The sequence below is a fragment of the Triticum dicoccoides genome, chromosome 5A, assembly GCF_002162155.2.
Source record: "Triticum dicoccoides isolate Atlit2015 ecotype Zavitan chromosome 5A, WEW_v2.0, whole genome shotgun sequence".
Lineage (NCBI taxonomy): Eukaryota > Viridiplantae > Streptophyta > Magnoliopsida > Poales > Poaceae > Triticum > Triticum dicoccoides.
In genome coordinates, this window is record NC_041388.1 from 437,235,820 (window position 1) to 437,243,841 (window position 8,022).

Consider the following 8,022-nt stretch of genomic DNA (forward strand, 5'->3'; position numbering starts at 1 on the left):
AAACCCAAGGGAAAAGGCTAGGGGGGAAATGGTAAAACCAAGGTTGGGCATTGCTGGAGGAGTTTTATTCAAGGTGTACTGTCAAGGGGTTCCCATTATAACCCAACCGCGTAAGGAACGCAAAAATCCGGGAACATAACACCGATATGACGGAAACTAGGGCGGCAAGAGTGGAACAAAACACTAGGCGAGAGGCCGAGCCTTCCACCCTTTACCCAGTATATAGATGCATTAAGATAACATGGCAATATAATGATATCCCAACAAGCAAATAATGTTCCAACAAGGAACGGCCTCCAATCTTCACCTGCAACTAGCAACGCTATAAGAGGGGCTGAGCAACGCGGTAACATAGCCAATCAACGGTTTGCTAGGACATGGTGGGTTAGAGGTTTGACATGGCAATTTGGGAGGCTTGAAAGCAAGTGGTAGGCATCGTAGCATGGCATAGCAAAAGAGCGAGCATCTAGCAAAGCAAAGATAGTAGTGATTTCGAGGGTATGATCATCTTGCCTGCAAAGTTGTCAGAGTTGACTGGATCCTCGAAAGCAAACTCAACGGGCTCCTCGTTAGCGAGCTCGTCTCCCGGCTCTACCCAAACAAGACAAACAAGAAAATGGAACACAATCAACCACGTGCAAAGCTCAAACAATATGATGCAAGGATGGTATGCTATGCGGGATGCGATGCGGGATGCATATGCAAGATTTGACAAGGAATGCATGAACCTGGCCCAAACTTGGAAATTCAAGTGTGCCAATGGAAAGATGAGATGAAATCGCTTGAAAACGATATAAAGAACGCCGGAATCGGAGTTACGGTTTGAAAATGGCAAGCAATTCAAATATGACACCGGTCTGCGATTTACAGCAAGTAGTCATCTAAATGCAACAAGATGAACATGCTACAGCACCCAAACATGGCAACAAAATACATGGCAGGAATCCATTCATGATGCTTAACAAAAGTCTAGCACTGAGCTACGGCCAATTCATCCAATAACAGGTTCAAACAAGCATGGCAAAAATGCATTTGGTAAACAGATTTCAGACTTAGTGAAATTAACACTTGTCTGGAATTTCAGATCAGATAGCATTCTTCGGAGCATGAAAACAATATGCTGCAGGACCTGAACATGGCAAAGTAAAGCATGGCATGGAGCTACTCAAAGAGCTTAACAAAAGTCCCTCAGTGACCTTGAGCCAAAAGGGATCAGAAAATACATTTGCAAGCATGTGAACATGGCAAAAACATAATCAGTTCTAGGACTTAGTGAAAACTGGAGCATGCTGAAACAGATATCAAGTAGGCATGTTTACGAGCTCGATGCACTCACTACAGAGCAAGTCATGACGAGCTAGGCATACACCCATCAAGAATACACAAAATACAAGCTAGACATGGCAAGAACAATAACATAGCATGCACGGATCAACTACAACATCATCAGCAAAATCGCTAACAAGTAGACAATCTGCCCAGATTCACGAAATGACAAAAGTAGAACCCGATTGACTCAAGCTAGGGTGCTCCATAATTGCAAACAAAGACATGGATGGATAGAGCACTACAAGATTAACAAAACATCCATACTGATCATCCTCAAAAGAGGCACGGATCACTAGGAAACAACATGAACATATGGCCATATGAGATAAACAGCTCAAGGACTTAGTGGAAATGCTAAGTCCCTGAAATCAGCATTAGCAAATGCCTCACTTGGCAAGCTTGTGCTAGTCACCACACACATAAAAAAAATACATGGGTTGCACCTCTGGAAAGATGGCAAAACCCTTAACAAAACATATGTAGAGCTCATGGGCATAACATGCATACAATAATCATGGCAAAAATGACAAATATCTAAATGGAGCAGCAGATCTGACAAATATCTCAAGTAGCACTCTTCTAACAGCATTTAGGGCACCAAGATGAACTCAAATGAAAATGTTGCAATGAGATGAAATGATGTACTCTCTGAGACGAACATTTTGATATGCTATATGCCAAAAACGGAGCTACGGATGCGGAGATATAGCATGATGAAGTTTGCAAAAAAATTACTCCAGAGGGGGAAAAGTCAACTGCTAGATTTAGGGTTCCTCGCGGCGCGCGAACCGAGGCCAGATCTGAGCTCGCCGGAGACGTCGAGGATCGCCGGAGGAAGAGGACGCCGGGGCTGCGGGGAGGCTCGCCGGAGGAGGTTCGGGCGCGGGGCGGCGCGGCTGGTGTCGGCGGCGAGGGGCGGCCGGAGGCGCGGCCTTGCGCGGCGGGGCGGCGGGCCGCGGGGGCTGGCCTCGGGCCTGAGCGGGCCGGTGGCGGTGGGAGCGCGGCGGCGACATGTGGCGCCTCCCGGTTGGTTGCGGTTGCCGGCGGACGTTGTCCGGCACGGGCCGGACACGTCCGGTGTGGCAGATCTTGGATTTTTTTAGGGTTTCGGGGAGGGGATCCGAGATTTGGAAAGAGGGGTCTATATATAGGCATATAGTGAGCTAGGAGAGTCCAAATGAGGTGCGGTTTTCGGCCACGCGATCGTGACCGAACACTCTAGATGATGAAGAGGGTTTTGGTGGGTTTTGGGCCAAATTGGAGGGGTGTTGGGCTGCAACACACATGAGGCCTTTTTGGTCCCTCGGTTAACCGTTGGAGTATCAAACGAAGTCCAAATGGTACGAAACTTGACAGGCGGTCTACCGGTAGTAAACCAAGGCCGCTTGACAAGTCTCGGTCCAATCCGGAAATGTTTAATCCTCACACACGAAAGAAAGGTAGAAATGACCACCGGAGGAGAACGAAGCGCCGGAATGCAAAACGGACAACGGGGAAAATGCTCAGATGCATGAGATGAACACGTATGCAAATGCAATGCACATGATGACATGATATGAGATGCATGACAATGACAACAACACACGGAGACAAAAACCCGAACCCGAGAAATAAAATAATTTAAGGCCGGAAACGGCACGAGTTGGAGTACATATTGGGTAAATCACATCCGGGGTGTTACACGATGTTTTCTTAGCTGGTGGCCCGGCGGAGCGCCCATCGCATCTTTGAAATTTTGCCTGGTGGCAAGAAAAGAACTCAATCTAGTCGAGTGTTTGCTCAACGGCAAACACTATGAATGGAAATGATTCAATTGCTCTTTTCATGGACTTGTAGTCCAGTGGTCATATGGCCTAGGAGACGACTGCATGGAGAGGATCGAATCGTGAAGCATTCCAGTCATGTCATGAGATTGCTATCTTCAAACCATTCAAAAAAAAGGTGATGAGATTGCTATTGCCTAGTGGCGTGGACTCCTCTCCATGCATAACAGGCATGCCGTACACTGCCAGCGGTGAATGGTGCCAGCTGATATCTCCTGCAGTTTCATGCGTAGCAACAACTTCATCCTTGTTTCAAACAACAAAAAAACTACCTGTCAGTGTGGCACGTCGACAACAACAGTTCCATGTTTTTTTAGATTTAACAAAGCTTTATTCATCAAACCCATAGTTTTTGGGATACCTGTTGGGTCGTGAGGGTTTGGTTTACATGTTGGGTCGTGAGGGTGACCAAACCAAACGTGGCGCCCCAGCCGTAACGAAAGAGAATGCTTGGGTATCTCTGAAGGTGTTTGTCGGATTGGCATAGATCGAGATTAGGATTTGTCACTCCGAGTATCGGAGAGGTATCTTTGGGCCCTCTCGGTAATGCACATCATAATAAGCCTTGCAAGCAATGTGACTAATGAGTTAGTTACGGGATGATGCATTACGGAACGAGTAAAGAGACTTGTCGGTAACAAGATTGAACTAGGTATGAAGATACCGACGATCGAATTTAGGGCAAGTAACATACCGATGACAAAGGGAATAACGTATGTTGTCATTACGATACGACCGATAAAGATCTTCGTAGAATATGTGGGAACCAATATGAGCATCCAGGTTCCGTTGTTAGTTATTGACTGGAGATGTGTCTCGGTCATGTCTACATAGTTCTCGAACCCATAGGGTCCGCATGCTTAACGATCGATGGCGATTTTGTATTATACTCCCTCCGTTCCTTGATATAAGGTGTATAGATTTTTGAGAAAAAGTCCGTAATATAAGGTGTATTGCGTTGCACCACTCATTTGGATAATTATTTTAGGGATTTGATTACATTTCCTCATATGAGGCAAGCTCCTCTATTTTCTCATGTCAATTAGTCAGGTATAATCTCGCCCCAAACGTGTGAAAATTTCCCTCCATGTGCGTTCTTTAATTTCCGTGCCAAAAACTATACACCATATATTTATTTTGTGCTGACATAGAGTGGGACTAATGCCCTTTAAATCATCAAGAGTATATCCAATAGCAGCTCAGTGCTTCCTTAGAACTTTCAATAATTTTTCTTCTTCATGTTCTGAAAGGTTAGCACTAATAATAACAGGATATATCTTCTTTTCATCAAGATAAGCATATTTCAAAGTGTCTGGCAATTGTTTTAATTCGAATACATGATCACCTTTAGGTGGAGGAAGACCTCCTAGAGTTTCAATAGGAAAATTATGTTTAAGCAGAGGACGTTATTCAAAGAAAATTTTATCTATTTCATTTCTTTCATGCATATGAAAGTCATTCTCATGGTCTAGTAAATATTGTTCTAAGGGATCAGTAGGTGGTACAACAATAGAAGCAAGACCAATTAATTTATCTTTACTAGGCAATTCTTTTTCATGAAGATTTCTACTAAACTTGGAAAAAATAAACTCATGAGAGTCATTACCAAAACTAACACCGACAGTTTGTTTCACACAATCTATCTTAGCATTAACGGTGTTCAAGAAAGGTCTACCAAATATAATGAGACAAAAGTCATCTTGTGGGGAACCAAGAACAAGAAAATCAGTAGGGTATTTTATTTTCCCACACAAGACTTCAACATCTCTAACAATCCCAATTGGTGATATAGTGTCTCTACTAGCAAGTTTAATATTAACATCTATTTCTTCTATTTCTGTGGGTGCTATGTCATTTATAATTTCTTGATATAAGGTGTAAGGAATAGCACTCACGCTAGCACCAATGTCACATAAACCATGATAACAGTGATCTCCTATTTTAACTGAGATAACAAGCATGCCAACAACAAGTTTATGTTTATCTTTCTTATCAGGTTTGGCAATTCTAGCAGCTTCTTCATAGAACTAAATAACACGCCCATCCGCATATTCTTCCAAGAGATCTTAACCATAGCATTACTAGGTTCTACTTTAATTTGTTCATCAGGTTTAGGTGTTCTAATATAGTTTTTGTTAACCACATTTGAAACTTTAGCATGTTCCTTTATCCTAACAGGGAAATGTGGTTTCTCAATATAAGCAGAAGGAACAACTAGATCAACATTATAAAGTATATTTTTCTCTTTAATCGGTACCGGTTCTTTGGTTTCTTCTTTAATAGGTGGGTGATATTTAAACCACTTATCTTTAGGGAGTTCAACATGAGTAGCAAATGATTCACAAAAGGAGGCAACTATCTCAGAGTCAAGTCCATATTTAGTGCTAAACTTTTGAAAAGCATCGATATCCATAAAAGATTAACACAATCATACTCAAGTTTAATACCTGACTCTTTACCTTTGTCGATTTCCCAATCTTCAGAGTTGCGTTTAATTCTTTCCAAAAGATCCCACCGGAATTCAATAGTCTTCTTCATAAAAGAACCAGCACAAGAAGTATCAAGCATGGTTTGATCATTACGAGAAAGCCGAGCATAAAAATTCTGGATAATAATTTCTCCAGGGAGCTCATGATCGGGGCATGAATATAACATTGACTTAAGTCTCCCCCAAGCTAGAGCGATACTTTCTCCTTCATGAGGCCAAAAATTATATATATAATTCCGATCACGATGAACCAGATGCATGCTGGATAGCGGTCGATGTGTGGAGTAATATAGTAGATGCAGAATCATTCCAGTCTACTTGTCTTAGACATGATGCATATATACATGATCATTGCCTTGGATATCGTCATGATTTTTTGCTTTTCTATTAATTGCCCAACAGTAATTTGTTTACCCACTATTTTCAAGAGAGAAGCCTCTAGTGAAAACTAAGGCCCCCGGGTCTACTTTTATCGTATATAAAATCCTAAAAATACTTTGCTATAACTTTACTTTATTTAATCTATTTTGTATTTTTTTCAATCTATCTATCAATTACTACATGATTTAAGTTTGCATGTAACCGCCGAGGGATTGACAACCCCTTTTTCGCATCGGGTTGCTAGGATTTGTTGTTTGTGTGCAGGTGCTTGATACGTACATTTTGCATCATGTTTTCTTACTGTTATTTACAATTTTATCCATAATAATGCTTTTTGGAGTAATTCTAATGCCTTTTCTCTCATAATTTGCAAGGTACACACCAAGAGGGAGAATTCTGGCAGCTGGAAATCTAGACCTGGAAAAGCTACGTCAGGCCACCTCTTCTGCACAACTCCAAAGAAGTTGTAACTTCACGGAGATTTGTTATGGATTATTTAAGAATTATTGGAGCAAATAACTACCAGAGGGGGCCCACCTGGTGGGCACAACCCACCTGGGGGCGCCAGGGAGCCCATGCACGCCCTGGTGGGTTGTGCCCTCCTCGGCCCACCTCCGGTGCCTATGTTTTGGTATATAAGTTATTTGACCTAGAAAAAATAAGGAGAGGACTTTCGGGATGGAGCGCCGCCGTCTCGAGGCAGAACTTGGGTAGGAGCACTTTTGCCTTCCGGGGGAGTGATTCCGCCGGGGGAACTTCCCTCCCAGATGGGCAAACCATCGTCATCATCATCACCAACAACTCTCCCATCTTGGGGAGGGAAATCTCCATCAACATCTTCAACAACACCATCTCCTCTCAAACCCTAGTTCATCTCTTGTGTTCAATCTTGTTACCGGTACTATAGATTGGTACTTGTGGGTGACTAGTAGTGTTGATTACATCTTGTAATTGATTGCTATATGGTTTATTTGGTGGAAGATTATATGTTCAGATCTAATATGCTATTTAATACCCCTCTGATCATGAGCATGTTTATCATTTGTGAGTAGTTACCTTTATTCTTGAGGTCATGGGAGAAATCATGTTGCAAGTAATCATGTGAATTTGATATGTGTTCGAGACTTTGATAGTATGTATGTTGTGATTCCCTTAGTGGTGTCATGTGAATGTCGACTACATGATACTTCACCATATTTGGGCCTAAGGGAATGCGTTGTGGAGTAGCAATTAGATGATGGGTTGCGAGAGTGATAGAAGCTTAAACCCCAGTTTATGCGCTATTCCGTAAGGGACCGATTGGATCCAAAAGTTTAATGCTATGGTTAGAATTTATTCTTAATACTTTTCTCATAGTTGCGGATGCTTGCGGGAGGGTTAATCATAAGTAGGAGGTTTGTTCAAGTAAGAATAGCACCTAAGCACCGGTCCACCCACATATCAAATTATCAAAGTAGCGAACACAAATTAAACCAACATGATGAAAGTGACTAGATGAAATTCCCGTGTACCCTCAAGAACGCTTTGCTTATCATAAGAGACCATTTTGGCCTATCCTTTGCCTCAAAAGAATTGGGCTACCTTGCTGCACTTTTGTTACTACGATCGTTACTTGCTCGTTACAAATTATCTTGCTATCAAACTACTCTGCTACTTACAATTCCAGCACTTGCAGACATGACCTTAGTGAAAACTACTTGTCATTTCCTTCTGCTCCTCGTTGGGTTCGACACTCTTACTTATAGAAAAGAGATACAATTGATCCCCTATACTTGTGGGTCATTAGTGCTACTAATGAAGAGTTGCGTGGTTTTCCTACTAGATTGATAACCTTGGTTCTTGACTAAGGGAAATAGTTATCTCTTCTGTATTGCATCATCCTCTCCTCTTCGGGGAAATCCCAACACAGTTCACAAGTAGCAGCTGGCAAATGCGTTGCGGAGGTTATCTACCAATTGTTCGACGTTTTTTCTTTTGACAACCACATTGTCTATGTAGGCC